The following is a 23,064-nucleotide window of genomic DNA, read 5'->3' as shown; positions in this document are numbered from 1 at the left end:
CAGTTAAGAGAAGCTGTTTGAGCAGAGGCAGCTATTACATGCTGTAACATTTTGAAACAAATTGATGAATTCTTCTCAGCTCTGGAGCAGACGCTAATGGAAACTCTTCTGAATGTGCTGAGACTGATTGAACAAGCCACTGGAGAGCTAAGTGCTGAAACAGCATAGTTAAGCCAAATCATGCCACCAGTTCTTATTTTGTGATTATTGATGCATGTCTTCTTTCCTACCTATCACCCCCACGGGTGTGATGTGTAAAAGAATCACAAAAAGAAATCTTATTTGCCAAAACATTTTGGGAAGAGAAAGGTTTAGAAAAAGTCCATGCTTTTATGGAAGTTTGCTTCTAAATTCCTTTCTTTGAAAAGGATCATGGAAAGTTTTTGTCAGAAAGGTAACAAGACACTTAAGTGACCAAAGACATCTGAGGGCTTGTGGAACATTTGTATTCCTTTAGCTACCATTGTTTTTATAAGCTTTTTGAAACACTGCTCAAGGGTGACGTGCAAAAAAAAAGTACCTGTTAAAGCAAGCAAGAGTTACGGACTGTTACTGTCTTTTGCCTTTGCTGTCTTGTTGATCCCAACTTAAAGAAAAAATCTGATACTCTTGTCTGCTGAGATTTCAAATAACCATCTGGCTAACTAATGTGATAATTAAATGTCTTGAATTCCATCCCATTAATAAGTCATTTAAAACAACGACAACACATTAGAGTTGAAGGCATTTTTTAATTTTTAATTTTATTTTTTCAATTCTATGTGACTCCTGTTTAAATCTGGAAGTCTGAGTATCTAGGAGAAGATTACTGAGATTGAAGTGTTTGTATTCATTTGTTACAGACACTTCAGGTAGCGTTAAGAAACTGGTTAATTAGTCACTAAATCAAAACATTAACATAATGCCTACTTCAGAAAAGAACGTATTTTCTGGTTCACTGAAGAGATGGGATGCATCTTTTTTTTCTGTTAGATTGTTGGAAACAGTTCTTAAAGTGCTTGTGTGGTACAGTTTGTAATGAGATTGATCCCTGCTAACACTTGGATCAGTTGGGACTGGGGGAAGAATAATGGGTACTGAGTACTGGAAGGGGTCCTCTCAAAACTTGGGAGCATTTCAGTAATAAGAGTGACATTTTGAATGTCTGAATTAATTTTACTGAATAATGCCGAACATGTAATTATTGGGGACCAAAAGCTGAGCTCTGTGTTCACATAAGCATGCAACATGAGGCTGAGGCCTGTTTCACCAGTGTTGATTCTCTTACACAAATCTCTTTGACCACATTACAGATTGTTCCTTATGGTACTCCAGTGGAGTATCTGCACAGCCAGTGGGCAACTAAGAAGTGCTGGAGTCCACCAATAGTTCTAATTTTGATGTAGCTTAAAGTGGAAAGAAGAGATAGAGAGAATAAAGGAACCCAGAAAAATTTGGTTTAATTCCATGTATGGTGACATGGAGTTTCAAGCTCTGATTTGCAGAAAATGTGAACCACTTCTCAAAATCTTGTATTTTCAGTTGTTTGTGATTCAGTTGATTTTATTTGTATGTCTAAAGAAAACAAGTTGAGGAGCATCATAAGATGCTCTAAGCCTGGTAATTGCTGGTTTCTTGCCTGTGATATTCAATTGGGCCTAGGGAGGAAAAAAATATGCTGTATGTAGTTCTGTTGTTTCCTTTTCTTTCATGACTAGAATAGATAATTGCTTAAAGATATCTGTTACAAATTGACATTTTAGTTAGGAATGTGTATTACTTACTTCAGCTTGTGGTGGATTTTTTGTTTGTTTTTGTTGTTGTTATTAAGAAACATGTGTGAACTGTTTTATGACTATTTTGGAAAGAATTCTTGTATTTCATTCAAAGCTGCACTGAGGAGGAGGTGGTCCAAAGATCTACCTGGTTTGCAGTCTGAAAGAAAAATATAGAAAGTTATAAATACAGATTTAATAATAAGGGCAAATATTTTTTCATGTGGATGGAAATCCACATAGTAAGAAAAAGCATGCAAATCTTATAGATTTATAGTAGATTGGGTAAAATAAAGTTAAAAATTATCAATGGAAGAGTGAAATATTTAACCTTCTGCCTAATAGTTAGGGTCTTCATGGCCATTTTACTCTCCTGTGCAGCAGGACTGGAATTTAACATTTAACATGCTCAATCTATAATGTATGTGCCTTCTTTTTATTTCACTTGCATGTTCTGCATTTCCCTTTTTTTGCAAGAGCTAGTACCAGCATGACAACGTACTGTGAGTAGCAAAATGCAGAGTTCATTCTTGTGATATAGCATCAGAAATAGTATGGGACCTACAACAAAAAATGAATGCATTGTTTTTATTCTCCTAAGTAGTGTTTCTCTGATGACTACAGAGTGTAAATTTCCCTAATGGGCAAGTTGAGGTTTTTTTGTTTTTTTTTGTTTTGTTTTTTTTTTTTTTTTTCCCCTAAAAGAAGCTTTGAACTGATATTTTAGAAAAATTTGTGGCAAAATCTGAAGTGATCTGACATGACAAACCTTCAGTATAATTCTGTCTTTTACCATGGGAATACTGGGAAGAAAGAATCTGTCACAAATTTTGGGATCACTTAAATATTTGTGGCTCTTTGTGTCTGGATCTATTTAAATTTACCAGTTTAAAGTAAAGGACTGAAAGACTCTGTCTAATAAAAGTATAATTTATTGCGTTCATTTATCAAAGTGGAATCAAAATATATAATATATATAATTTGAAAAGCATTTCATGTTGAGATTTCATTTCCTTTTATTACTAGAGTATAAATATATCCCATAATATTTTCTTTTGTTATGTAGAGTTAAACTACAGCAGAGTACAAAATAAATTAAAGTCCTTGTCATAACAATACAGTATAGACAATTCTAGTAGAATTGTTTGTCCAACACAATTTTTTTTCTAGTCAGAAACCCCCAACTACTGTTATGAAACTGTCTTTTCTGGCAAAAGAAGTTCCCTTAATCAGGGCTACATCCCCACAAGGGATTTTCTTTCATCTTCTTTGGTCATAAGGTTGTCTTACTGTGTAAAACTAGTTCACTATGTTAAATTAAGACTCAGCTGAAAACTGGTTGTGTAGCACAGTGCCTCCTCCTAATGTGTTGTTTCCTTTTGCTAGAGCTTCTGTTTTGAAATAAGTGAATATGGAAAGTACATTTGAATTGCATATAACTTGAAAAGGAAAATTAAAAAAAAAAAAAAAAAAGGAAAGAGAGACTGTCTTTTCTAACAATCATGAAGTATTTTTTATATGGTTTAAACACTGCATTTGCATGGAGAATCCTGTTTGCCTCAGTGAGAATTTAAGGGAATTTCTTGGGCATATTTAAGCATGCTTACAGAAGGCGGGAAGAAATTACAGAAGTTATCTAAAACAAACCTTCTATTTGACCTAACCTACAGTGTTCTTCAAGACTGTAAACACAAAATTCTTTTTCATGATAAGTCACGTATCAGATCTGAGAAGGGTGTTAAATTCTACTGTGTAAGTAATATCAAATATATAGTTTCCATGCTACTATTCTATGTGTAACAGTAAGGATAGGGAAGAAGAAAAAAGGAATATCCTGATACCATACTGTGTAAACTGAGTGAAGGGTAAAGTTCATTTTCTAGTAGATGGTGTGGGGGTACACTGGATGCTCCCCTGCAGTACTGCTTGAGAGAATATACCTTGTCCATTCCTTGATGCCAATGAAACATACAGATAGGCAGAGAGGCAGCCTCATCTTTGAGAGAAGGAGAAATATTTAAGAGGAAAAATATGCAAAACTGACACATCTTCTCTCATCCTTTGTTTTACAGGATTTACAAGGCATCAAGGCAGGGTTTTGATTTTTAACTTGAGGGGTTGATTTATCTTGGACAGATCAAGCTAGGCAACCAGATCAAACTTTCATTTTCCCTGTGCTGAAAATGAAGGGATGACCTGATTTGGCTATAACAGTCGTGATAAGGTCCAAATACAAGTGCTTTTGCTCAACCCTTTGCATAGATTCCTCCAAAACTCATTGTTTTATGTATGTACCAGGGTAGATATTGGGTAGGTGACCTTACACATTGCTCAGGATCTCTCACTTACGAGATAATAACATTTTATGAGGGTTCAGAGTTTTTAAAGGATCTTTTTACTCTTTCCTTGAAAAAATTGTGGGGGTTTTTTTCTGTAAATTAAATGAAGATGGGCAGCATGAACATTATTTTCTGCAAATTTTCTGAATCTAAATTAGAATTCCACAGCAGTCTGCATTGTTGTATAGTAGAGGTGGCCTCTGCTGAAAGAATGGTACATAAACTGTATATTGTCTATACATAAGGGGAATCATTTTATATACATAAGAATGGACTGCAAAGTGATATTTGCGAAATAAAAATTATTTATTCTTTATGTGTAGAATGTTAGTTGTTAACCTGAGAAATGGGTGCTTTCAGCTTTCTTATATACAAAATTCTACAGACAAATATCAAAGCAGTGAGTTGATCTTTTGTGTTGGTACTACAGAATTGAATTTGCTTGGCCCATAGTATTACACAGGGTGTGGCACATACTTTTCTTGTTCTCTAAACAGATGACTGGATTTTATTAAAAATAATATTTACAATACAGAAATAGACATTATGATGATGGAGCAAAAGTTATGTATGTATGTATGTAGGTTGCAGGTAGCAAATCTATTTATTTATTTATTTGTTGCAATTATAATGTCACATGTCTTGAAAACCTTCACTGGTAGAATCACTAAGGCTGGAAAACACTTTTAGGATCATCTAATCCCATTGTGAACTCTTTGCAACCATACCCACTAAACCATGTCCCTAACTGCCACATCTACGTGGCTCTTGAAAACATCCAGGACCCTCCCTGGGCAGCCTGTTCCAAAGCAGTAACACTTTCTGAGAGGAAATTTTTTCTAATATCCAACCTGAACCTCATCTGATGCAACTGAAGGCCTTTACCTCTCCTCCAGAAGATAACTAACATAACATGATATACACACAAATATGCTTATCAACCTCTTTGTTTTCTAAAAAGAAAGAAGCAGGAAGCTGTGCGTCTGGTCTGGTGATGATGTATGTCTTTTATCACAAATAGCAAAGCTTGCAATCTAGTTTGTATTTTTTCCATCTCCTGTAACAAGGTTGAATGTCCAAAATACCCTTCCTTTTAGAAGGCAACATAGATCTATCCCATACAATTATTTCATTTTTACAGTTATGAGAAAAGCAACAAAAACTAACTTTAGTTATTCTTAGTAAAGAAAACTGTGTATTTGCAAAGGAAAACAGTCCAAGATAGAAACACAAGCAAGGGGAATAGAATATTGTGTTAATATGTATTGTGTATTTATTGTGTATTATTGTGTGTTATTATCTTGCTGAGAAGCTAGAGAAAACCATATTTCTGCCATCCATTTACTAGTACTTAAAACCTTTCTTACTTCTAAACTTTTCTATCTTTATTAACCTTTTTAACTTTTAAACTCTTTGAAACTTACAGGGAACTGCTTTGGCAGAGAGTGAATAATTTATGTGATGGGACTCCATCTCCAGTTTCTGTGTTCCTGTAAGATACGGGGGTAGAATTATGATCTAGCTCTGCCTTTTAACAATATTGGCTTACATCTTTTAAGAAGCCAATTTAAGCCATTTTTTTAAGCCATCTGTTTTGACTAAATGAATTATTTGAGTTTTGGGTTGTTTTTTGTTTTGTTTTTATTTTTGCTTGTGACGTATCTCTAAAGTAGAATAGCCTTAAAATGACTGTGCAGGACATTTAAAAATAATAATAATTGGGTCTATAGAAGGTACTGCCAAGACAAAACAAAACAAAATAAGGACACAGTAAAAACCTGAGAACACTTTTATTCTTGTATTTAGGGGGGGGTTGTGATTTGCAGGTTAGAAACCCAGGCGTAAGAAGGACCAACTGCGCTTGTCAGGCAGACAACTCTGTGAGAAGCAGCTAATCCCAGTGTGCCCATAGGACGTATGCTGTTCCTTCTTCCAAAGGCTGCATTGCACTTTTAATACCCTGTAACAAGCTTAAGCCCATGATAAAAGATCTATAGTCACAGTTGTAACAGAAAGAAGGCAGAGACCTCAGCAGCTTTATTAGTATCACAGGACACCCCAGGAGCAGGGAGCTTGCTGTGGGGAGTTCCCAGGTGAGCCTCAGCTGCAAGGAAAGAGAGAGCAGCAGCCCAGACACTTGGCCAGGCAGCCCAGCAGGGAAATGCCTGCCTGGCTGCAATCTGGCAGAGGCTGGAAGCGCTTGAGCCAAGCGTCACAGAGATTTTTTATCAGCAAAGCATCCTGTTTCTATTTTTAGCTATAGCTACGTTGCCTCAGAAAAATGCCCCTGATGTTAGCTAATATGTCACCTTGGGGAAAGTGTGGGGGAGAGAATGTTGATGGAAAGAGTAGCTGCTGGATCCCGCTGTGATCAGTGGCATTGCTGAAGCAAGAGGGGACAAAAGTCTAATGCAAACAACCTTTTGAGCCATCTTGTCACCACCTTCACAGGCTGTACTAAAACACTGTGTGATTTAAATATCTATCTCTAATATCAAGCTCTACCCTTCCATTCAATCCCTCATCAGAAGATTATCAAGCTGTCCTAAACGAAGTCTGCTTCTTGGTATTGCTAGTTTCTTTTTAAGGCTAAACCACTGATGTTCAAACCTAAATGCACACCTGACTAATTTCTTTATCCATCCGACTTTCTGTCAAGATCTGGTACCCCCAGCAATGATATTTATATACAAGCAAAAACATTTCTACACTACGTGAAAAGTAATTCTATCACATCTCAGGTCGTTTCTAGCAGCTAAACAAGTCAGTTTTTTCCCACAAGGAGGATTTTATCTCATCGTTCAGTCACTTTTTGTCCATATGTATTTCATTTCAAATTGTTCTTTTCAATGTAAGGAATCAAAGAGCATGTGTATTCTAAATGATACTTCCTGTAATTCTTGTTTAAAGAAGAAAATACTTCCTAATCATACTGAAAAAATACCTCCCATTATGCACTGAAAATTTCTCACCTTCATGTTCTCAGGTCTTATTTCTTTAGAATTTTGCTCAGTTTTAGACTGTGATGTAGGGATAAGATATGAGTAAATGCCCAAACTGGAACCACCTTCAGGCCAGGACCCCAAGGCCTCTGGGTTCCACAGTGGGTGCTCAGTGAAGTCAACCTGTGCAAGTGAAACATAGTTTTGTGGTGGTGAGCAAAGGGCTGGCCTGTGTTCAGTTTTGTGCAGTACATTAAGACACAGGGACAGGGATGTGACAGGGGAGGAAAGCGAAGCTGTTGGTTGCTGAGATGTGACACATTTTAGAGAAATGCTCCCTGCCTGCAGCAAGTTGCTTTTGGTGTGTTCTGCCCTCCTTCCCACCCTGCAGGTGGGTTAGACATGAGACAATTTGGGTTGTAGCCACTATAACCATGAGATGTGGGACTACAGAGAAACGGAGTAAAGGTACTTCTCCTGTATACTGGTGAAGGTCAAAGCCAATCCATGTCTAACATCAGCAGCTATCTCCTTTTATGATGAAATGAAAGAAAAACAGAATGCAAGATCTTTTGCATCCTTAGAACAGTCTCCTCATTAAACATTTTTCCACAGTATTCTTGGTATAAAAAGCTAAAACGAAAAGTCTTCTGCAAATCTGAGATATTTAAGTATTTGCCTTTCTGAATATATTTGAGAGAAGCCTGTTACTACATAATGCTTGACCCAAATAAGTTACTGAGGTGGTTATTAATCATGTATATGTTAATAATCTTTGCATGTTTTAATTGATACTTTTCTTCATTGAGACTATTATTAGCTTGGTTTCAGTCTTTCTAAGATACTCTTAACTTCAATAAAACATATGGTGAGGATGCATATTAGTCCTTTATTTAACAGTGCATTTGTAGAGTTAACTCTGAAGTTGAGCAAATTTTTCCAGCTGATGCTTTTCATTACTCTCTGCAATGCCTCAACATGCAGTAATGGGAATCCAGTGGGGCTTGGCAGCACAGGGCTCTGTGAAGAGCTACTCTTCTTACTTTTACCTGTGCAGACTCAAACAAAACAAAAGCAGATTGTTTGAATACTTTTAATTTTGGTAATCTGAACACATATTAAGAAGTTTGTTGTACCTTTGGTCATCAAAACCTGTTTATTACGTGACGTATGTCTCCTGTTACCTAGTTCTCATTACTTCAGATATTTAACTTGAGTGATCTGTGAATTCCCATGAATGATTTAAAGAATTTGATATAAGCTGAATGAAGTTAAATGCCTAATTTTGAGCACAGATAATTGAGTGACCCACTTCCTTTTTGCTTAAGATGCTCAAAGAGGCTTAATTTCAGTTTCTGATGGATGTGTTGCTTTTTTTATTCAGCTGTCTTAATCCCAACCTTATATAAACCTTAGCATTGGTGCATTTTTAAGCAAAAGACTGGGACAGTCTTTCTGTCTGTGTTCTCAAAGTGAATGTACTTAGGTAGCCTGAAAATAATGAACCAGAATTAGTAGTAATGTTCCTCAGGCCTGAACGGATAAAGCATCCTGCAAAAGTGTGAAGGGGAGATGTTTCTACTGCACTGTGACAGTAGACAATGGTGTTGCCAGTTAATGGAGGCTAATGGAGTTACTTTTTTACTCAAATCAGTTCAAACTTGCATTATGGTGTTATAGTTCCCACGCTTTAATCCAATCAGCTCAAATACAAATTGCTATATAACTCAATGGTTTTACATTCATACAGGTTTGTTTGTTTGTTTGTTTTATCATGATCTTAAACAATTAGCCTCTTAATTATAGTGAAAAGAACAGTAGCACCATTCAGTCATCCTTGGTTTAAATAATATTATGTCCACTCCACTCCAGTTTGCAGGTGTGGTAGACCCAAGAGCCTAAGAGGTCAGCACTAAATTCAGATTTCTGCATTGTGAGATACACTCTCCATCTTGGATTTCAGCTCACCCACTCTAGAAACAAAGGCGAAATGCTAAGATTTGAATGGGGTTTGACTCAGACATAGTTCAGCTCTATTTGTATGCTACACTGTGACTGCTTTCCAGTTCTAAGAACACTGATTCTTGAGTTTTGACAGAAATAGATTTGAAGTACGGTTGTAGGTAGTATAGATTTACTGTGGTTGAGTGAATGTTTATAGGATTTCTACATGTTGCCTCATTTGAAGTTATACCATCCAGAATGTGTTTCACCCAAACAATCTCTTCAGTGAGCAAGAGTCAGTTTTATGGATCCTGTAAATCCTACGGATTAATATCCCATATTATTAAATTCCTTTTGCCCTTATTTCCTCCTCTTTTCCTCCAATTTTCTTGCTGTTTCATTGTTATCCTTGGCCACTTTGCTATGCTGCCAGGTGTCCGGATGAGCCTTAATCTCACTGAGCTGGAAATAATTCTGCAGAATTATTAATGTGCTTGATAACTACAGGCATAATATTAGTGGAAGCAAAGGTTTATATGTTAAGTGTTTTTCATGTATATAAATATGTATATAAATACCAAAAAAACATGAAATAGTCTTTTACTTGGTTGTTTATTTTCAGCAGAGCTTTTAATTACTTTTCCCTCCACAGTCTTTGGGCATTAATTCAGTGGCTCTAGATAGGAAATTATTGTTGTTCTGAGCAAACAAATTAGAATTCTGAAAACTGAAAACGTTGGAAAACCACATAGCATGTAGTTCAGTGCAGCCCCTACAAGTAACGACTGCTTAAAGAAAATGTCTGTTTGCTGGGAATGGCATTGAGGTAGATAACATCTTCCTTTACTGGAAGGAAGAAGAAAAGCTTTAAGAGAAAAACACTGACTCTTTTTTAGCCTCAGCAAACTTTTACACTGCTTTCTCCTGAATTAATATAGGCACAAAACAATGGAAGTTTATGCTGCATCTCAAGCTTATACTCAGGTTGGAGGGATGTCCTAGAAATCTTAACGCTTTCTTCAAAAAGTTGGTCTCGTATTCTTGTGCGTGAACACTTCTCCAGACTACCTTACAGCACACTTTTTGATTACTGGGGTTTTTGTCCACTGACTAAATTCAGACAGGTTTTTTCCTTCTCTAAGTTGACTCACTTCTTATATGAATTGAGATGTCTTTACTCCACCTTTCCCCCCTTCCCCCACCTCCCTCCAACCCAAAGGTGGTAAGTGTTAATGTCAGTTAAGAGCAGAAGACTGGCAAAAACCACAGACCTTTGAGGAAAAACAAACAAAAATGTTTTCTTCAATGGATTCTTCGCTATTGCCACATTGTAAAAACAATTGCATTATTCTAGTATGCATTTTCTCTTTTTCCCTTTGGCTCTGTGATTTTATATACAGTTTTTTCTCTGATACTTAAATTTAGATCCAAATGAAGCACAGTAGCTCAGTAGAGCATCGTGTATTAAAATCTACACTGAATTTCACATGACAGGCTTTACATTTGCTGAGGGCTTGGGGGCTATAGTTTTAACAGTCATCTCACTCGCATTTAGGTTGAACATAGTTTGATGCATGTCTAGGAAATTTGTGTTTTGCTCAAACAGGGGATGATTCAAGTCTACAGCTGTCGCAAACAGTATGCAGGGCCTAGTTCATGAATAAGCTGTCAGTTACTACGTTCCCACAACAAGAGCAAATTAGAATCACAAAAAGGAATTGGCATGAACCATAACATGAGAATTTAAAGTTCTATTTATTTATTTATTTTTAAACATTAGTATTAAATTTGGATGAGGATTCTCCTCTAACATTAGGTTACATACTGCAGTCTCAACTTGTTTTACTTCAGTGGAATCTCTGTAAAGCACACGTCATCTATGAATGTTGTACTCAACATATGAAGAGTATTATTTACCCTTAAAAATATAATAAGTCGTCTACAGTGCTGTGAAAATAACTGTAATGAGAAAAACATGTTCTCGCCTAATCATGCTCTTCTCCCAGCATTTATGTCATCAATCTACCATGTAAGAGAAGTACTGAGAAATACCATGTAAGGAAATTACCCCTTCATAGCTAAAATGAGAATTCCTCAAGAATGTAAGAAAAAACCCAACAGATCTTTATAAAAGCATCTGATGTTATCTCCTAAGGCAAGGATAATAATGCTGAACACAGAGTGAATTTGTAGCAGATTTGGTTACTTCATTCTTCTATGTGCAGGACTTTTTTGCACATTTGGTCGCAATACAGTATTATACATTTATTTACAGAATTTTCCTGTTATAGCATTTTGGATGGCCAAGTGACATTTCTAGTCTTTTTCTAAGCACGAGAATAAGCATGGGGTGCTCATTGGTATGGAAGTGCTGATGCAACTGAATTATTTTAAAAGCTAATATCTAATCCAACTGTATGTATTATTATCCAGATAGTAGAAATTGTTATGTGTATCATTCAGATAAATGTGAACCAGAGAGAAATAGATATATATAACATAAAACTAATTAAGTGAATATTTGCTGAAATGTCAGAATTGATAATGATTTGATATGAGAAAATATTGTACTGGATTACATGCCTATTGTTTATACTGAAGTGAATGGACTGTAGAGAATACCAGAAGGAGTATATTTAGTATTAGTGTTCCTGATTGTGCCTTTTGAAGTCCTCGTGTTTGAGAGTCATTGCTCCAAAAGTAAATTATTCTTAAGAGAGAGATCTGAATCATAGAAAATCAGAAGGTTAGGTCAGCTAAACACCATCATAGGAAATGTGAATATATTTGTGCAAATAAGCTAAAGGTCACAGGTATGAGGAAGTCCTGAGATGCATTTGATAGCAAGATCTCTAATCGTTTCAAATGAGCATTTGATTTTTACGAGTTTCATTCTAGTATGGCTAGTGCAGTCCCTGACCTATAATCCCTGAAGTTACTTGCTGTTTCAGTTTCCAGGTACAAAGACAAATGAAACATTCTTTAGATTTACCAACAAGGGTAATAGCTTTTATTTAGATACACTTCTTTCCAAGCACCCTTCTGTGTGTTTTCTTCTGGTTCCCCTACACTAACCCTTTAAAGTGCACAGTATTTGCCACAGCGGCCAATGTTCATCAACACTCATTGTAGCTTTTCAGCTGCTACTTTGTATTTCCTGATATCACCTCCTGTGGCTTGCAGAAACTCAGAGGAAATTTGCTATTTCAGTTGTCATTTAGGCAAATATGAATATTCCATCAATTCTGTCATAAATGTTACACCTAGACCCACACTGTATCTCAGCTGATTATCTTTTACAGTGATGAGACAAGGAAACCTTTTAATTTTAAAATGAGATTTTTCATTCCTACAGTTCATTTCTACACACTCTTTCAGACTGCTGTGTGTGAAGTATGTTCATTACCACTTACACTTATCTAAGATAGTACTGTTGGATGACAATATCATTATGCTTTATTACTAAGTCTTAATTTCTAATCTAGATTCATAGCATCAACATGAATCCAGTTCCCCCATTTCCTTCCTTTTTCTGTCACTTAGATAAAAATCTCCACCCTTAGCTTGAACTTGAAGCAGTGATCAATTTCCCTGACAGCCTCTCCCTGCCAGGGCTTCAGAGGTTCAGCGGTAGCTCCTTGTTTTATGAACACACCTTTCTCTTTCGTGTTCAAATGTTATTCAACATCCCTGTGAGACTACAGGCAAGCATGCTGTACCACACGTGCTTGGGTTGTTGCTGGGTCAGATCTCAAGGGATGCATGTGCTCTAGTTTATACTAATTTGGGTAAGAACAGTTGAATACTGGTCTGATAATTATCAGTGCGACATAAGAACTACAAGGCAATTCTTAATAATCTTTTGTTTTGTTTTTGCGCAAGAAAGCACCATCTGTATGGTATGTTATATGGGGATTATTATATGGCATAGATATTTAAAATCATAAATTACCTTATTAAAATAAATTGAATTGAAATGAGCTTGCATATTTCAGAAATGAGTATTTTCATACCATATGCAAAGTACGTCATCACACATTGCCCAGCATAGAATTTGTTAAAGACCACTAGCATACAAGCTGCATGCCCTGAAGCATCCGTCAAATAAGACTTTTAGTAAGCACAGTATCATTGCTACAAACAAGCCCAAGGAATTGTTTGAGACAATTAAAGCTGCACCACAATAGCTCATTCGTGGATGTAACTTCACTTCCAGTTCAGTAGTCTCTGTGTGCAGATCACTCAAGTGCTCTTATCTAGTTTTCTCCAAGCTTGTTCTGACAAGTTGGAATAGTGGTGGTTTGTTCTGAGGCAGTCAGTCTTCCTAACAATGTGAAGAATTAGGCTTTTGTCAGTGCATACAGAGCGCAACAAAGGCGCTGTTCTGCACAGCTCCCTTCGGTGGCTGTTTTTTCTGCAGAACTGATGACTACATTTCCAAATTGTGAAAACTTAACACTGCTTGCATGGCTGCAGCTTGTTTTTTTTTTCTCATGCAATCAGTGCCAAGAAAGCTCACAATTTAAGTTGGTGCTGTCTTAGAAGAGATCATTTTATTGATATGCTTGTTGTTGGTTTCTAAATGCTGCAGATCTTGCTTTCTGGGTGTATGCAGTCATACTTGGTTTTATTTGGCATTTGGGAAAATGTCATACCATTTCATGAAACTTTGTAAAATATTGAACAAATGCTTCTCAGCATGGTTCATTCTTAATTTTAAACACCTCCACAATTTATGCTTTAGAATTCAAAGATAACTGCAGTGAAATTGTAATTGATCATAGTAATGGTTACTGAGATTTAATTCAATTCATTTCATTCATCTTTAACTTAATAGTTAATTTTTGAAATTACATGGATACATTTTTGCTATCAAAATAAAATATACATATATATCTAAATTTTCTAGATTTCTATTATTGCACTAATATATGTGCTTATATCAGAAAGTGACACTACTCCATTTATAAGGTGAAATTTGAGTGATTTCACTTGAAGATGTAGGGAATTCTCTGTCCCTGCAAGTTTTTAACCCTTCTAACAGATCTACAATGGCTCAAGGAGGATGTTAGGTGTAACATTCATATTATGTGGATTAACTGTTTATGGAGTAATGGTTGTTGAAAAAAAATTCTTGAATAGTCAGTTACAACACAGTCTTCTAATCAATAGTTCCTTTACATATTGGAAGATGTAGAATGTGTAAATGTTAAGCAGGAGGATGGAAAGACAGTGTAGTTGTATGGAAAAGAAGAATAAAACTGTTTTGATGGTACTATTTTCAGTTAGAAAATGCATTTTAACGTTGAGTCAGTATTTTTATTCCGTCTTTGTTAGCATTTCCTTCTTACTTGCATGGTATTCGTGTTGGAAATTCTTATTTCTCAGACTTTGTCTTCAGTGTGAACTACCTTCAAGCTTTTTAGTTGATACCTACTCCTTGCTAGAAAACACCATTCACAATGTCCATACATACAATATATAGCCTTTAAAAGGTACTGTGTATACCCTAGTACCAGCAAACAAACAGTTAAAACATGGCCTTCACTGTGTTACCCTGGCTATCATCCCAAAATAGTTTATTTGAGCCCATTCCTCAATGCTGAACAGATATTGTTCATATCTTATGTGAATATAGTATAAAATAATATACTATATAGAATATATAGTATATAGAATATATATAGAATAAATATATAGAATAAAGTATAAACTGGACGAAAAGAGGCTTCTTCAAATTCTCTTTGGTATATCAGGAAATAATAACAACAAAAATATATACAAATTGGAAACCTTTCTAGATTGCTTTTAGTTTAATATCAGTATTTGAGTTTAGTAAGCGAAGCTGAAGTTTCAAATTCTTCCCTCTGTGTAGCACACACATTCCCTATCAGTGCGAATGTATCCTGCTATCCTAGACTAGAGCACTAACTTGAATGTAACCTTCACCAATAAGGCTTAGAAACTTTTTATCTTTAACTGAATTTGGATTTTGGCTCAGCAAAAGCTTTTCTACGAGCTAGCTCAATTTGATATTCAATTTGGCAAGATTTCGAAGTTAAATCTAGATTTTAAGTAGATCTTATTTCACCAGAGGGAGTGCTTTAATATTATTATTAATTAAATATTATAACCTCCCTTCTTTCATCTCTTCTGTGGAGGTTTAAACTTAGTGCTGAGTTAGACAGAGAAATGCTTCCCTCTGAAGAAGAGCAATATTTTTCTAAGAACTGAATGGAGAACTTCATTAGAAAATGAAAAACAGCATTGCATTGTTCTATTCCTCTGCTGTAACACTTCTTCATAGGGCAGGTTTCTCCCATAGTTTTCATACTCTATCTCCCATGGAGTTAGATGCACAGTTAAGAAGGACCTGTGAGCTTAATGACTTCTGTGTAAGTCCAGATGTAATGCATAGGTGATCAGGCAGCTTCTCAAAGGTACCTTTCTTACAGTGGCATCTCATTTTTTAACATAAAGACGTTGCTGTAACCTAGAGCCAGTGACTGGGTAGATGTTTTGAAGCACAAACCACAGCAGCTGATGTAAGAGCTTCCAGAGTTTGCAGTGCAGAGCAATTTGAGATGAACAAGGAGAGCATAGGTTGCCCATAGATTTGTTGGAGCTTGATTTTCTGTGTGTACAAGCTTTTCTCCTAATGACAAGGTGTTGAAGGAAGGGGTTTTAGTCGTGCTTCAGTATCTTTTGCCCAGGCATATGGTGAGTAACTTCCAAATGGATGTAAATGATCTGTTCTTTCCTTTGATGTGACTCCACTGAACACACAGCACAGATTAAAAGGTCTCTACAGTTTATAATAAAATTACTAGGCAAAATTAGAAACCCTCTGGACATACTCAGATCCATCAAATCTTGCCAAGTGTGTTTAACTGTTCCCGTCTTCATTTACTACAGTATAAGCTGCAAGCAAACCCAGGGCCTCACTTCTGTTGTATGACAAACTGTCTCTCTGAGCATCATATGACTGCAAGACAAGAGGATTATATCTTCTGCTTTGTTGCCTTTATGTATGCGCGAAATGTGCTCCTTCTTGTTATTTCCCATTTTCTACCTCTAGTGCCTTCTCTGCTTTAGTGAGCTATTTCAAGTCAATACAGAGTTTACTGTCTGGTCAGTCATCAATGGAAATGGCATTTTAAATGTGGTTTCAGAGGTAAATCTTGGCAGGAAAGGTTAATCTGTAGTTACAGAAGGTGGTACTTAGTGGAATTGAGACAAAGAAATTCTTAGGATTTCCAGACAATGAAACAATCATCCTGGAAAAAGATTTAAAAATAATAATAATAATAATAATTAATAAATGAAGGAAATAGACCACTGATTTTTATAGTAAATTTATTATTATCAAACACCAGCTCCTTTCCACCCCAAGTAAAAATGTGATCCTTGACATGTGCTTATTTAATTTAATCTGTATTCACATGGTGAATATAATAGATCTTTCTGAAAGAAACCAACCACATTTTGCAAACAGGTTGTATTGTGTGGAATATCAGAGACAGAAACGTTTTCTATCAATCATATTGGTCCATTTCTTGATCGCAGAGGTTCAAGCTGCACTACTGGATATGTGTTAGCAGGGTCTTAGCCTTGAGGTAGCTGTATACCAACACAAAGCTCCCTGTTTTCTGATCTGTGATTGATGAAAACACTGTAATAGGCAGAGAGAGTTCTGAGATAAAACTAAAAGTGTAGTCCTTTCATTCTTCAGACATGGTAATTACTGGAAAGTAGGCTGAGGATGTGTAGCACTACTAATGGGGAAGTGAAATTTGAGGGAGTGGTGGAATTACTGAGCCACTTGAAAAGCTGTTCGTCATAATGGTTACAAGGCTTTACGATGTATTTTATTAGACTTAGAGTTTGTATGCAGTCTGACAAAGTATAAAAACTGTGAATGCAAACATTTATCTAAATATCTGTTCTGTAATCCTCTTGTGCAGTGTAACCACATCATATGTCCATGCTTTTAATTAAAGTGACCAGACTAATTCCTCCATACTATATATATCCCTCCTCACTTAAAAATACGACTGTCCATATGGGGTGATTGGTTAAGGAACAACATGTGGCAGGATGCATGATGTTTCAATTAGATAGTGTGATCATATTAATTTTCTACAAGAAAAGCTAAAATCTGAAAAGGCAGTATGTCTGCGAACATTTCATCTTGTTACTTTTATTTTCTTATTTTTGTTAACAGTTAATTATTACATTTTTCTTTAATAAAAAAAAAAACTTTCTGAAATTTGGTTGCTGAAAATAAATTACTTTTAATATGGAAAATATTAAATAGAATAGGAATTTTCTTAAGAAAATCCAGACTCGATGGTTGTGGTTAAGACATCTTATTTTAATAAGCCAGTCTTCATAGTCATTTTTCAAATGCAGAGTTAGAAGACCATTCCTGGTCTTATTTTTTACTGCACTGTTTCTAGTAGATAATTTATGTTAACTGCTTTGTTTTGTTCCTCCACTTGGAATTACAATATAACCGCAGATTCCTGAAAGAATTCTCTTGTCAAGCACAAGATGAGAGCATTACCATTTAGCTCTTTGATTAAATGCTGAAGTTTTTGACCAAGTCTTCCTGGAATGGCTAATGCCTAGATAAATAGGTCTCTGAACATGTTCCTCATGATATCTGGGGCCTCACTGAGATACAAGGAAACCTCTCGTTGTCATGCCTCTATGCAGTGTTGTACAGTCGTCCTGTTTTTCTGCAACATCCACGACCATTTGGTCAGCTCAGTTGCCCAACAGGGAAAGAAGCGGCTGTTTTGTTCCCAACAGATAGCTGTTGGATGAGGATCAGATTAACAACCTGAGCTGGGTTTATTGGAACAAAATTAGTAGGGAAACACCCTGAGAGATAGTTGTGAGGATTATATGGAGCAAAAGCAAAATAATAAAACCCAAAATCTATTCATTCATAAAGCCAGGTGCTCCTCAAGTCCTAGGAGCTTAACTAGCCATCTGCTGAGAAATGTAATGTCAGTACTTCCATGCTAGCAATTGGATCATGCCAACAAACACATGTGCTGTGCAGGGAGTTATATTGTGCAGGTGTGGGACATTTTAACTTCTCGGGAAGTGCATGACAAAGATTTGTCATATATGCACCTGGAAATATTTTAATTTACTTCATAATTGGTGTGGAATTTGCCTTAGAAATAATACTGAGGCACATCTATGTAGGTGCAGATGCAGAATCTATCTCCAAGTTCTTAGCAGGGCTCTGTGCACTGCAATGCTCATAAAAAACCTTGAGAATTATACCTCTTCCAGTGGCTGCAAAAAGCACTCACAGTCACCACTCTCTTCCAGAAGTGAAGCATCAGTGTGTTCACACTACAGTTCATATCCTCCTGTTTCTTTGCCTGTTTCTGACTTCTTTGTGGCCACTGTACCCAACCTGACATCTGGGTTTCCAGATGAGAGCAGTTCCAAGGATGACATGCTCCCCCAGGTGCTGCCGCTGACAGCATGCAGCAGCTCTGGCACAGGGTGAGGGCTCCAGCTGGCTGCAGCCATGCGCCTTCCCTCTGCCTTATGGTGAGACAAAAGCAGATGAACCTCTCTATGCACAAGCTTGTGTTTTGTCTGATTTTGTTCCTACATTTTCTGATACTTTTTTTTTTTTTTTTAAATCAACCCAATGAATTCTTTATATATTAACTTACTGAAAGCTTCAGTCCTCATGCTGTATTGACTGTAAAAAACAGACTGTTGACTCTGATCCTGTAGGGATAAGAGAGGTGCTTTAACAGTAATTGAATGGTCCCTGCTTACACTGGAGCTATACATGACCTTTTTGTTCGGCTTTTGACTCAAAAAGGTACTGATTTAATAACCTGGCTTCAATTTTGACTTAAAAAAAAGAAAGAGGAATCAGTGTACCAAAGTTCACCTTTTTTCTTCTGAATATGAGATCAGAAAGTCCCCCTGCTGCCATGACTGCTTTTGGAGAATCTCTGTATTTTCATTTCAGTCCATGGCTGACTACTCAACGATAAGAGACAGAAGTGATAGCTTTCACTAGTGTACCTTCTGTGATTTTGGTGCATGTTTGCATATATTGTGGAAATGATAAAAGATTTTTAACAGGTAACTACATTTCTGAAACCTCCTATAGAAAATTGTGGTGGAATTTTTACTTGGGTGGATGACTTATCTGTATTTGTTTGGTTCAAAAATTATCCATCATTGGAAGTGAGACTGTTGGTATTTGTGGGAATGGGACTGACAATAACAGAAATAAAATGATATCTAGAGGCTTTGTCTGTGTTTTGAGAATATTGATTCCTTCAAAAGACTTCAGCTTTGTTGTATCTGTTTTTTCTATTACCTGCTGTCAGCTCAAAATACTGTACTGCTTATTGATCAGACTTCAGAGCCACAGCAGCTTTGTAGCTTGGCCTTTGTTTTTGGTACATTTTCATTCTAATCTGTAGCTTTAGGAACAGAATTTTACAAGAAACTTAACTGTCGGTGTGATTTTGCAGCCTATTCCTGACTGCAAGAAATTATACCTGAAGGTGCTGAGAATGAACACAGCATATTAAATCCAAACATGCTGAAGGCCTGCTTAGCTAGTGCTGATTGTACAAAGTTCATACTGGTATTCAAAGAATACCAGTTAATTCTAAGGTGAAATATTAGACTGCACACTGTGTCTGGTTGATGGCATTTATTTGCAGGAGGATAAATAAAAACCAAACTTAAGGTACATTCTTAATTTCTGTGTATTTTGTATGCACATAATCTTAGTTATTTATTGGATCTATCTGGATGACTCACGAGATGACTAAAAATAAGTCATGCAAAATATCTACAACTACACTATTTAACAATAGTTTGAAATCCTGTTAGCACTGGAAAGGCAGCGTTTTCCAGAAGATGCAGTGATTTAATGCTTGTCTTCAAAAAGCATCTTACTGAGCATCAGGTGCAATCCACTTCCTCCAGTGAAATTATTTTCTTATTAATCATAATTGTTTTCTTTGTCAAAGGAGTTTATTTGGATTGCACTGGACTGTATTTGGAATATTACTATCCAGTTATATTTGGGCAATAGGCATAATTAGATAGCAATTTTAATGAAAAAAAAAAAAAGTGTTAATTTGAATCTGTTAATTACGAGGTATCTCGTATATTTGACGTGGTAACAGCATTTTCCAGATTCATCTTTTGGGTTTTTTTTCAGCTTTTATCTCACCCTTTAATGCTAAATCTACTTAATAGTTTTTCTTATTATTCTTACAGCCCCTCAAGCATATCAAGCTAGGATTCTGTCTGATGTGCATTTGTTTGTATTTAAGACATTAACCTGTCTGAGAAGCGAATATGGTAGAGGATCGTATTTCAAAAATATGAATGTATTCCAGCTTTGTGAATCAAAGACCTTCTGACAGAGCCTTTACTTGTCAAAATAAAATATGTATTTTAACATTTCTATCTGCATACCCTGATGTATATCCTCTTCCAACCCATATTTAAAATGTCAATTGCCTAACACAAATTGAGAACATCCGTATAAAAAAAAGACTTAATCTACGTGTTTGGAATAATTATTTGGTTTTCACTTTAAAAATGAGTACATTAAAAAGACTGCTTAACAGTTACTTTAATGATGGTATTAATAGTCATAAATATTTCTTAATCAGTGAAAACATCACTAGTTCTTTTATTTTAACTGCAGCAGACTGCTACTGTGTTAACAAGTTCACGTTTAATCAGCTGTATACTTCTCTGTTGTTTAGGTCTCTGTATGATTCTATTATAGAAAAGGTAAATATAATATCTTGCTTACAGATCACAGATAGCCACACACCTACGTCACAGTGCCTTACGTCCTAAGGAATTTATGAAATGGTATGATGTTTTCAAATGTTCTAGTTGCATAGGATTGCTTTATCTGTCTGCTGCTGTACTGAGTTAATGTATCTCAGGCTCTCATGAATCTCTTGTCTTCAACTCCAAGCTTTTGAGGAGATTGATTCCTTCTAAAGAAAGATTCTGGTGCCTCTTTCTTCAAAAGCCTGTGGACATGTGCAGAGCAAATGAACAGAAAGACATGGTATAAAACTAAGAGCATTTTTAATTAAATACCAATAGTGTATTAATATTCATTTTGGCCAACCTGCACATCTCAGTGATTTGGTAGAAAGAACAATGTAGTTGAATTTAGTAGCAACAGCACTGGGGAGGATCCTTTCTGATAAGGAAAGAAGCACTTGAAATCCTAAAACATATAGCAGTGCTTGAAGAGAGGGAAAACAGATCATTAATTCTGTCTAAAACTTACCTTTTAACCAGTCTGGGAACGTATTTCTTGTTTGTCAAAATGACAGCAGTCAGGTCAGCTCTCTGAAACATTAAAAACAACACAAAGGGGAAAAAAAAGGCTTCACTTAGAACAGGCAGTCCTGGACAAGAACTGAAGTGTTCTCTGGCACAGGGGGGACAGGAGCTGAGAGGTCCCCTTCTCCCCCATCCTGCAGGCGACAGGCCTGCTGCAGGGCGCTGCCTGTAAAGCTGCACTGCCAGTGCTCCAGAGAAAATGTGTTGTCAGGATAACATGTTGTGTTTATTTGCCAAAGAATATACTTGATCAAAGATCTCTGAGCTTATCTGTCTCCATATTTTTGTCATCAACTATGCGATGTCTGTATTTTCTAGGTCAGTTAGATATTACGCTTATATATGAGCATGTCAAAGGAATGCTTTCACTAATGCATGTTTAATGTGAATGCATCTGAGCTGTTATTCAAATAATAAATATTTCTTACTCTTTAATAAAATTCTACTTGAACCAGTTTGAAAATTAACACCTCTTATTCTGAAATTATCCATAATCCTGAATACTATCCACAGATATAATAGGTTTTAAAACATAACATTTACAGTTGAGCTTTATATGCTGATGCATGTTTTTCACTAATTAACCCATTTTAGTTTCTTTGTATCCCAAGATGCTTTGTATTCATCATTTATATGCTCTATTTAACTCTTTTCAGGCAGGAGACAATATGAATATATACAAGCATGCTCCTGCATATGTTACCCTAGTGAATTGCTCATTGTTTGATGAATGTGGTAGCTGGAAAGCAATTATTGTAACTGAATAGAAATTTCTCGTTCTCTTGTTAAAAAATATTTTAAAAAAATAAAATTGCACATTTTCCAGAGCACATTGCTCCTGAGAGTGACAGAGTGGCTCTATCTGAAGTAAAAAGTATATACCAAAATTACCACTTCTTAAATATAAAGAAGCTTTCAAAACCATTCTTGGGGTAATATCTATGATAAGCTGTGGAGGGGTATAACAGTTAAAAAACAGACTGCAAAATCATTGATGTTGCTTCTCTGTTGTCTCCACAGAACCTCTGAATGCATTCTTGGAAACCTGTTTTACCAAAAGCATTTGAACCTGAAATGCCAGATTCATATCACAACAAACTGATTTGGTAAGTAGTTGTTGGTCCTTTTGTATAATTCAGCAAGATTAATTGAATATTTTTTGTTGGAGTGCTTGCTCTGAGTGCTTCAAACAAGATCAAGTGTTCCAATAGGAATTTTCCCTTACCCACCCGGAAAACAAGATGTTCCTGACATTTGGAATTGCAAATGTTTCAATAATGCTAACTAGCATCTCGAGAAACCAAAGTTTGCTCTAATAATTTATAGAGTGAGTAATGGTTTTAATGCTCAGGAGGTTTGAATGCCCTGTTCTCAAGTAACCGGTGTACATGTCCTTAATATAGATTTGGTAATCTCAGCCTACCTAGAGAATAACATAACTTTTCTCTGGATGAAACGCATAATTGAGTATAATGTAATCTCCAAGAGACTGGAGATTATTGAGGTGGTTATCTGTGATTGTTTCTTCTATCATGGGTTTCTTGTGACTGAGTGAATAAACTCGTAATTCTCTGAGTACTTGAATTTAATTCTTAACCACTAGAATCATCAGAAAAAGGTCAGGAAAGAGTTCATGATGCTAAAGGAAACCATGAGCTTGTCTGTTACAATGAAATATAGATAAAAAATAGAAAGTCATGC

At 36.0% G+C, this 23,064-nt stretch overlaps 2 long non-coding RNA genes across 4 annotated transcripts in view; one reads left to right on the top strand and one right to left on the bottom strand.

Moving 5' to 3' along the window:
• Nucleotides 1–730: 730 nt before the first annotated feature.
• LOC146759009 (uncharacterized) lies at nucleotides 731–21,826 on the bottom strand. Of its 2 annotated transcripts, XR_014932626.1 has the most exons (4): nucleotides 21,308–21,826; nucleotides 7,066–7,218; nucleotides 1,764–1,914; nucleotides 731–1,637 (listed from the first exon to the last, which is right to left on the bottom strand). It is a non-coding gene; the product is annotated as an uncharacterized LOC146759009 (long non-coding RNA). The 2 variants fall into 2 exon arrangements; XR_014932625.1 differs by having other exon boundaries at nucleotides 731–1,914.
• Nucleotides 21,827–22,203: 377 nt separating this feature from the next.
• LOC107317169 (uncharacterized) overlaps nucleotides 22,204–23,064 on the top strand; it is a 124,117-nt gene continuing 123,256 nt past the window's right edge. Inside the window, exon 1 of one of the 2 annotated variants that reach the window (XR_014932623.1) lies at nucleotides 22,204–22,469. This is a non-coding gene — a long non-coding RNA (uncharacterized LOC107317169). The remainder of the gene's footprint in view (nucleotides 22,470–23,064) is intronic. The other variant, XR_014932622.1, reaches the window with a different exon arrangement.

Source organism: Coturnix japonica, chromosome 11 (assembly GCF_054131305.1).
Source record: "Coturnix japonica strain WE chromosome 11, WE-NBRP24, whole genome shotgun sequence".
In the NCBI taxonomy this organism is placed as follows: Eukaryota; Metazoa; Chordata; class Aves; order Galliformes; family Phasianidae; genus Coturnix; species Coturnix japonica.
This window is presented reverse-complemented; position numbering and strand designations above follow the sequence as displayed.